Here is a 10,277-nt window from a genome sequence, read left to right on the forward strand (position 1 = left end):
TCCCCTCAGCTCCTCACATGTCACCTTGATGGCAAATACAGCACAAGAATGAAGAGACGGGAGTTTTTGCTGCCAGCACTGATCCAAGCACAGCAGGTTCGGCACTGCTTCTCCAGGGGAGATGTGGAACACAGAACTGAGGAAGGACTTAACAGTGGCCAGGAAAGGGCAGTGTAATGTGTGGGAAAGCAATACCAGGGCTAAAAATAAGTGTGAATAAGATTCTGGAATTCTGAGGTGAGAAACATTCTGCTTGTGCTTGGAGCATATACAAGATGTCAAGCACAACTGAGCACTAGGGTGAGTGTAGGGCCTTGGCTGATGCTCACTCTGTGACTGTGACACACTACTGAAAATTTTGAGGGGATCAAACTCCCTCCTCACCCAAAAAAAAAAAACCAAACCCAAACCATCTTTTATCGATTTAAAAAGTACAAAAATTTGTATCTAATTCCAGCTTTCCATAGAAAACTCTTTCAAAGCCCAGAACAAAACAGATGGATGGCTGAAGATTGGAAATCATAGAGCAAGATTGGTTTGGGATGGAAGGGACCTTAAAGCCCATCCAGTGCCACCCCTGCCATGGGTACAGACACCTTGCACTATCCCAGGGTGCTCCAAGCCCCATCCAACCTGGCCTTGGACAATTCCAGGGATCCAGGGGCAGCTACAGCTGCTCTGGGCACCCTGTGCCAGGGCCTGGCTCCCATCACAGGGAACAATTCCTTCCTAATATCTAACCTAAATTTCCTCATTTTTAATTTAACCCATTGCTCCTTGTCCTGTCACTAGAGTTCCTGATGACTTTTTGTGGTCAACTGAAAGCTTAGTTCAGATTTCCTATACCTGCAAAAAAGCCTTTTTGAGCTACCAAAATTCCCTGTTCAGGAGCCCCAAGAACCATTTTATATTCTTTACCCAACTGATGATAAAGCAGCAGGGAGAAGGTGGTTATTTAGTGGTTATTTGGGTGTTCACTGGAATCATGGAACCATTGAGGTGGGAAAAAACCTTTAAGATCAGCAAATCCAAATCTTGATTCTAGAACCACCCCATGTTCACCATTAAACCAATTCCCCAAGTGCCAAGGACATTGAATCTGGCTCCATTCCCTGATCAATTCAATCCCCAATTCAGTTTAATTTTGGAGGCTGTGCAAGGAATCAAATCAAGTCATGATCATCCCATACAGGTTTCCCCTTTGCCCCACCACCTTTCCACTTGGGGTATTTCCACACCTAAGGACCACAAAAGAAATTAATGTCTCAGTAGCTCTACTGTATAAAAGAGCAAGATTTTGACTTTGCATCATCCTTTTGTTTAAAAATAAATCCAGCCCAGGAAGCAGTGCAGCACAAAGGACACACTGTCTCACTTCCTCTAGAATTCACTGGGAATATTAACCAATGAAAAATTTTGATAATTTATGTTCTTGACAAAGGTTGTAACAAGAGCAAGAAATGGGGGAAACTAATTCTTCATATGGGAAACAGTAAAATTATAATTCACTGTAATCGCTGCCTTAGATGTTAATTTTCTAGTTCCCTTGGGCTCCACAGTAGGAGAAACTGAAGGACCTCACAGAAGAATTAAAAAGGGATTTATATCAGTGAAAAAAATTGACTCATAAATAGTTATAGATTATATTGCAAGTTCTCATCAGAGTGGTTAAAACCAAAGCAGAGAGCTTAATTTAGCTTGTCAGGGGTTTTTAATAATGATCCTTTCAATTAAAAATCCAGTAAATACATAATGGAAAACTTATATTGTTTTCAGTAAACAAAACTGTGGAGAGAGCTGATGGAAAAACAACATGCCAGATAAAATCTCTTCTTCCATCCCATCTGCCTTCTCTCCAATTTTACTCAGATTTGAGCTAAAAAGCCCAAATAAAAAGCATCAGCACCCCACCATTATCCCAGAGAGTCAGGGAAATGTAGTTCTCTGCCTGCAGACAACAGAGACATGGGAATGTGTCCCTGCCGATGTCCAGCAGCCCCAGAACACAGAGCTCAGGTACTCTGCCTTTTGTTCCCAAAAGTGTGGGGTTTAGTGCTGGGATGTGGCATTCACATTCTCTGAAAAAATCCCTTCGCCCAGGATTTTTCTCTAGCGAAGCCTCAGAGAAAAGGAAAACAATTCTTATCTCATTTGCTGTGCCTGTGTTTTGCTCTTGTGGAATATGTTTGGAGACTGTTCACCCACAGGTGATTGTTTCATTGGATTCTGCTGTGAGTTGTTTTGGCCAATTACAGCCAAGCAACTCAGGACTCTGGAAAGAGTCACGAGTTTTCATTACTATCTTTTAAGCAGTGAGTAAGTATCCTTTCAGTATTCTTTAGTATAGTATAGTATTCTTTAATATAATATAGTATTATAAAGTAATAAATGAGCCTTCTGAGAACATGGAGTCAGGTGCATCATTCCTGCCTTTGTCAGGGCATTCCCAGCAAATGCAACACTGGGAAGCTCTTGGAAGGAGACCCCTCCTGTCAGGGCAGCATTTCTGTGCTCACAATGCACAGCTCTCACTTTCTCTGCAATCCACAGGTGTGCAGGAAGGGAAGGGAGTGAAAAGAAATCAGTGAGACAACACCCAGAGGGAGATAACAGCTTGGAAATGCTGTATCAGAAATCCTCACTTTGTCAGTCTCTTCCCCACTGCAAAAAAAAACCCACAGCTATTTCCCAAAAGCTGTGAGGGTTGTTCAAACCCCTCTTCCCAACACAGCAGCCTGCAGTTTCCCAGTGGAATGAAGCACCACTCCCCTCAAGGAGCAATCCTGTCACTTGTTCCCTCTTGAAGAGCACCTTGGCAGCATCCCAAGGAAATTCAAAGTAGACACATCTCACTGTGGGGCATTTTCACAAGTGCTCTGCCATGAAATGCTGCTCTGCCCACATCTTAGGGAGCTTGGTTTCATCAGAAAGCAAAAGCAAAAAATAAAAAAAATAATAAGGAAGTGATAACTGAGAAAGGACACATTTCTGTTTTATTCCTATAAGGAACCTTCCTCTCCTCCCTGTGCTTTTCATGACAATCCATCACCTCCTGCACTGCCTGGTGGAGACAAACCCAGTCAGGAACACTGGAGAAAATATAGAAAACTCTTATTTCATGCAAAAAGAGAATGAGGATTTGTGGTGGGAAGGCAGATTTCTGGATAAAAACGTGTTTTTCTCTCTCATGCTTGAGCTACCTGGGAAAACAGAAAAACGACAATCATCTAGTTCTGTCTTTACTAAATTTTCTTTTGTTTTTGCCTGAGGTTCCTGATGGTACCTCTGCTTTTCCAATGTCTTTCTAATAAACCAGCAGAGTTTGCAATTTGTATTTTTTGTGTGTGGTGGATAACCCCACACTTTGTGAGGTTTCACATGGCCTCACACAGCTGAACCCATATTTCTGTACCTTATTACACAGCACCTTAAATGCATAAAAATCAAGTTTTGCCCAGATTTTTCCCAGGCACAGCCATGCTAACCCAGAGGAGATTTGGGCACAGTAGTTCCCTGCAGCTTTCTGTGTCTCTCTCCAAGAAAACACAGAGCTCATCTTCCTCTTCCTACCAAAATCTGCAGCAAATTTCAATTTTTAGCCTGACAGCCCAGCTGAAAAATATGTTTTCTGCAACACTCTTGTGCTTAAATGATACCAAAAATCAATTGTAATTAAAATAGAAAAAAAAAAAAAAATAAAGGCACCAATGCAAAGCTAAAAAAAGCAAACCTACACATTTTTCCAGAATACTGAGGTGTGTTTACCTCAGTCTAAGCACTGTCCCCAAATGGTCAGGTCTTCCCTCAAGAAGCTGTCTACCCCCAGTGCAGTCAGTGGGTGTTACCTGAGGAGCTGTAGGCAATAATATTTAGTATTTTATTTCTTATTCCAGACAGGATGGCTTGCCTTCAGCAGTGGACTTCTACACTCTTCATCCTCAAGGCTAAATATCAACACCAAAAAAATGAAATTGATACACAAGACTTATAAGAATGAGCCTGATTAGGCCATTATTTCTACAACATTCAGATAGATTGGAATTATTTTCTGTAATACTTAAAAAAACCCAGATCTTTTTCATGTTTTAATTTGCACGGATATAAAAATACTTTTTTTTTTTTAAGAAAGAAAACCCACCTTATAAGTATTTTCCTATTTCAAACAAATCCTTTTATCTAAGGTTGAGCCCAGGTTGTTACTTGAGATTGTTTGCATAAAATCTCATTAGCCTATTGATTCTCCTTCTAACACCTCAGGTAGTACTTCATTACCATGCAAATAGAGACAGGCTTTTTACATGGATCTTAATGCAGCCCTGATTATTCTCCTTTCACAGCACCGCCAACAAAGCCCCGTAATGAAAATCATCGATAATTGTTCAACAGGTGAAAGAGATTAGAATCAAAGAGACACTTTATTATCAGCAAGAGCTTCCTTTTCCCCTCCAAAACATGAATTTGGCTGATTACCCTTCTCAGGGATGTGCAAGGCTCCCAGTTTTATCTTTTCCTCCCACAGCAGGCACAGTGCGCTGCAGGGCGAGATGTTTTGGAATTCAGAGGGAAATCCCGGACCCAAAGGAAGCAGTGGTGCCTCCAGTGTTGCCCTCTGCCCCCAGACCCCAGCCTTGCCCTTCCAGTTCCAGTGATGGCTCTGAAGCACCACCTCAGATTTTAATTTAAACGATTTTGATGGGGAAGGTCCCTGCTTTCATGGGGCACACAGCTTGTGAGAAAGAACAATAGAATCAGGGAGTCGTGGAATGGTGGCTCTGAAGCACCACCTCAGCTTTTGATTTAAACACTTCTGATGTGGAAGGTCCCGGCTTTAACATGACACACAGCTTGTGAGAAAGAAAACAGAATCAGGGAGTCATGTAATGGTTTGTGTTGGAAAAGACCTTGAAGATCACCCAGTGCCACCCCCTGCCATGGGCAGGGACACCTTCCACTGTCCCAGGTTGCTCCAAGCCCTGTCCAGCCTGGCTTTGGACACTTGCAGGGATGGAGCAGCCACAGCTTCTCTGGTCTGGATGATCCTTGAGGTCCCCGCCCAAAGCATTCTGTGATTCTGGATAGTCATAATGGCAATACTGGGCTACAAATCTACTTTAATCTTAACCCTAGGTGCCCTCCAGGATGTCAGCAGAGGATCTCTGGGCCTGCCCTTGGGACAGAGTTGCAAATGCAGGGAATGTTTGTTGGCAAGCAGCCTCTGCTGGGATAGAATTACAGAACCCCAGAGCATGCAGGGTGGGAAGGGACCCACAGGATCATCCAGTCCAACCCTGTCCCTGCCCAGACACCCCAACAATCCCAGCCTGTGCATCCCTGGGAGCATTGTCCAAACCCTCCTGGAGCTCTGGCAGCCTTGGGGCTGTGCCCATTCCCTGGGGAGCCTGGGCAGTGCCAGCACCCTCTGGGGAAGAACCTTTCCCTGACAGCCAACCTAACCCTGCCCTGGCACAGCTCCAGCCATTCCCTGGGTCATGTCCCTGTCCCAGGGAGCAGAGATTGGAACTTTCCCTGTCTTTCCCCCTCCAGGAGGGTTTGGACAACACTCCCAGGGATGCACAGGGTGGGATTGTTGGGGTATCCTGAGCCAGGAGTTGGACTCAGTGGTGCTTGAGGGTCCCTTCCAGGACTGGAGATCCTGTGATTCCATGAGCAGAGGTGTGCACATAAGAAAATAGGGATGCAATAAAAATATTGGAGGCAGCCTCCAGCTCTTTTTCCTTAACAAGCACAAATGCAGGCACAGAGCAGCAGCAGCACAGAGCAGCCACAGAAGTGTGGCTGTGAGAGGCAGTAAAAGACACACCTGTTGGTGCAGAGTGCTAAGTGGGGGAAAAAGAAAAGTGAAATAAAAAACACCTAAGATTTTAAGTGAAGGAAACACTTCCAACTTGTTTCTCCCAAAGTTAAAGCAATGGGGTCTCCCATGTAGGCAGACAGCATTTGGCTGTTACATTTTCCTGCAAAAAAGAACCTGTAAGAAAGAAAACATCAAGTAACCAGCCAAATAAAGGAAAGGAAATTTGACTTTTATGTGCCTATAGTTTATAATGAATTGGGCCCCACTTCTGTAGCAATTGTGAACTGAAAGCCAGAGTTTTGCTATAATTCAGTTTGATTACTACTGTTGACTTCCTTTTCAATAGATTTCCTAAAAACCAATAGAAAAAAACCAAGAATCTATTATCAAAAAGTCCAGCGAGGAGGGGAGGAGGAGGAGGGAACACATGAAATAACAAAAATTTAGATGTTTTGAGCAGAACCTCCAATTAGAAGGAAAGGGTTTACTCCACGAGCAAATTTTACTCCATTGCCAAGAAATAACAAGCAAAGGAGCAAAAAAAAAAAAAAAAAAAAAAAAAAAAAAAAAAAAGTCAGAAATTCTGTTATCTTGTCAAAAGCAAAGCAAATTAATTGTGTAAATATAAATGTGATAGTAATGATATTATCCAGCTCAAGCAAAGCCAGCAAATGAACCCCAAAAAACCAATGCCTGAAGGAGCCTGCTTCAGTTATCAGCATTCCAGTCACAATTGCCACAATTTCCATTTGTGTTGTCAGAACACAGAAGTGGCTTAAAAGAAAAGGCAAAAACCCTAGAAATGCATGTATAATATTATTTACTAATCACTACTAATTCAGAAAGATTTAGGAATTTGTATGCCTTCAGCTGCCAAATATAATCTGAAATGTTTTAATACTCTCCAAAACCCTTATTGCCCTTTTGCTTGCAAATTTTAGACAGGATTACATTTCCTTGCTTGGTTTCTTTGCACAGAAATTGTGCTCTATGCAAGGAACGAGCATTGTGTGATTAACACAGACAAGAAACAATCAATACAAATAAACAGTTTTAAATGGGCTGGAGGGACAGGACACAAGGAGTGGCTTCCCACTGCCAGAGGGCAGGGTCAGATGGGATATTGGGAAGGAATTGTTCCCTGTGAGGGTGGGGAGGTCCTGCCAGAGGTTGCTCAGAGAAGCTGTGGCTGCCCCTGGATCCCTGGCAGTGTCCAAGGCCAGGCTGGATGGGGCTTGGAACAACCTGGAACAGTGGAAGGTGTCCCTGCCCATGGCAGGGGTGGCACTGGATGGGCTGTAAAGTCCATCCCAAACCATCCTGTAGTCCTATGATTCAGTGGATGGTGTTGGTAGCACCCAAACCAGAAAGAAATGCCATATTTCTGCCACTAATAGGGAACCAATTCAATACAATGATACTTACCATCATCCAAAACATATCAGTCAAAAAAATTAATGTCTTTAATGGAAATGATAACCGGGTTTTGATCATGAACAGGTCCTGGCACAGGATCATCCAAATCTGCTATGCTGCTAATTCAGAGAGCTGCTGCTAATTGGTCCCGGACAACATTCTCCATGTTATCTTCTTTGATGTAGAAAACAGGAGAGAATCCTTCCTTTTTCCAGAAAACAGGAAAAAATAAGTAAGTTGATGGAAAACACAAACCCAGGGCTTACCCCAAAAATTTGTGGGTCTTTGGGTTTGTTTATTTTTATTGTTTTCCATTTTCTAAGCACTGCAACCCATATATCAAAGTTTGTGTTTGATTAGCCAACCCCAAAGCAACATTTTGTGAATACAATAGCAAAAAGAAGAGGGGAAGAGAGAGCCCACCAGTTCTGAAAGAGTTTTTACAGGACAGGGTCAGTGTTAATAAATAGAAATGCTACCTGATACCACTGGACACCAAGGAAATACATGAAAATGTGCGGCTGAGTGAGTTGTTTCTATCAGAATTCACTTTGAAAGCTATTAAATTAAATTGGACCATGGCAAACTGTGATACAATTTGCATTCCTGCTTAAAAATCTATAGTCTGAGTAAAATAGCCCTCAAAGCTTCTTCTCTGATAAACTGAAATATAAGACTCAGTATTAAAGAGCAAAATTTACCTGTTGACAGCAGTGATGGACTGTCTTTGCTCAAAAGACATTCTTAATTAAAAACAAATGGGGTTAATGTGAGTTAAAGCTACAAGCTCAAGTGCAATCAGCAGTCAAGTCAATCTGAGAGTGGGGTGACCTTCAAAGGACAATGTTTTCACTCCTTAAACACATTGCTGACTTTGGGGAAAGAAACAGAATGTTTAAAAAGAAAAAAGAGAATAAGTTGTTAATAGGCTGTGAGGAAAGGATCTAAAGAAAAACAATCTTGCATCTTGCTCTTCCGTGGCAAGTGAGACAAGGACCTATATTTTTAATGAATATTTTCTGTGCACTTTCATTTATCTCCTCCATATTGTTCTCCCTAAGTGCCTACAGTTAAATCAAAAGAGACACTCACTAGGGAAAAATAACCCAGTCGAGCCTAACAACAACAAAAGTGCTGTTATCCACAGGAATACCACAGCTTCTAAGGAAGAGAGGAAATCAGGGAGCCATTAATTAGAAAATTAGTTCCAACCAAGCTGGCAAGGTTTATTTTCATGTGGAAAATGGGAACGTTGCTGTTTACATCTCTCAGAGGCCTTTAGCGATGCCAACTGTGAAGAAAGTTAGAAATGCTCGAAAATAAAGGATTTTTTTCTACACTTCAAGGCACGATGGCAGAAGAATCAACTAATTACATCCCATCTTCTCCACCAGCACATGAACAGCAGGATGTGTTGAGGAATGGGGTGTGAGAGAGCAGCCAGCCAGGGCCACCCCAACCCACTTTTTATCCATAAAGATTCTTGAAAGTTTAGAATTTTTTTATGAAATTTCAAAGAAATAAGAGTCTTTAGAGGATGCCATTCTGCCAAGAGAGCCCCAGTCCTGCCCACTGGGGAATTTCCACTAGGACAGAAACACAGGCCCATGAGGAAGTTCCCAGGGAATGAATGAGATGATAATTTTATAGCACAGTTACCTACACAAAACTTATTTCATCTTCACAACTCGCTTGATTGCTTTTCCCATTATTATTGGAAAGTCATTCCAGAACCTCATTTCCTCTATCTGTGAGCAAACTTCTGAAGTCCAGCTGGAATTTATGAGCAGACTATTTGAAACCACTCATTCTTATGCTAACATTTCCCTAGAAGTTTCTCCATTGATTACTTTTCTCTCTAAAGTGCCTCTCCAGACAAAGGCTATCGCCTGTCAACTTTAATTTCACAAGGTATCTTCATATAAAATAGGTCTCTATTTCTTTAGTCAATCTAATAATTTTACAAAAATATGGGACGTTTTGCAAGATAAATGTTGGAGAGCCAGGATTTATCATGAGTAATAGGAGCTGGAGTAAGGGAGTGCCTGGAGGCAGGAGGCCTTGCTGTGCTCCATCCCTCCTGCTCCCTGCTCACAAGTGACACCTCCAAAAGGTGCTTTAATGAGCCTGAACCAGGCAATAAAACTGCACAAACACACATCACCCACACATAAAATAAACCAGGAGCTGTCCTCTGTAATAAGCAATTTCCAAGGATTGAAGCACTCAATCCTTTCCTTTCTTTCCAAAACAAGGGTATATTCACCTCTTTTTCTCACTTAAAATACAATTTAAGACTTTCTACCAAGGAATAGAAAAGGTTACGCAGACTAATTGTGTCACAATTCATTTCCTCAGGAAAGTTCCCAAAATCCCAGACTCAGGATGAAAATATCTAGCTCAGGTTGGTTCTGCACAGTTCCCAAAGGCAGGAAGAGAACTAGCAGAAGGAATGCTCTGTCTGCACACTGCAGGAAGATAATAAGGAGTCCTCCATTTGCTTCAGGAAAATAATATGCAAAAAGAAGTGTCTCCCATTATACAAACAACTCTGGGAACACCTGCAGGCTCCAGAATAGCAGTTGGTTTTCGGCAAGTCACAGATTTTTTTATGTCTTCTTTCTGTGTCTTTTCTATGTGTGGTTTCTATGGTCCACATTTAGAAAAAAAAAGAAACCAATTTTTCAGGTGTTTGCAAGATCCTGCCTGTGCTGACCCAACAGATGGCATGAGTGAATGGGAATAGTAATAAGGACAATCCCATCCAATTTGATCTGCTCTGGAAAACCACAAACAGCTCAGTTAAAGCTAAACCAGCAAACCCCCCACATTTAGTGAGTGGTTTGGGGCTGTTATAAAAGAGGGGAAGACAAAAGATTGTAGTGTTTTATGAAAGGTGCCATGAGAATTGTGACAAACCAGAAGAAAATCCTTTTCTTCCCCATCACCAACACGAGGCCATGCTCTCCTCCAGACCAAGGTTATTTGTCTATCCATGTCCTAATTTGCTGATAGGCATCACACACTTCTATTCCTTTTCATTCAG

Source organism: Zonotrichia leucophrys, chromosome 8, assembly GCF_028769735.1.
Source record: "Zonotrichia leucophrys gambelii isolate GWCS_2022_RI chromosome 8, RI_Zleu_2.0, whole genome shotgun sequence".
Taxonomy (NCBI): domain Eukaryota; kingdom Metazoa; phylum Chordata; class Aves; order Passeriformes; family Passerellidae; genus Zonotrichia; species Zonotrichia leucophrys.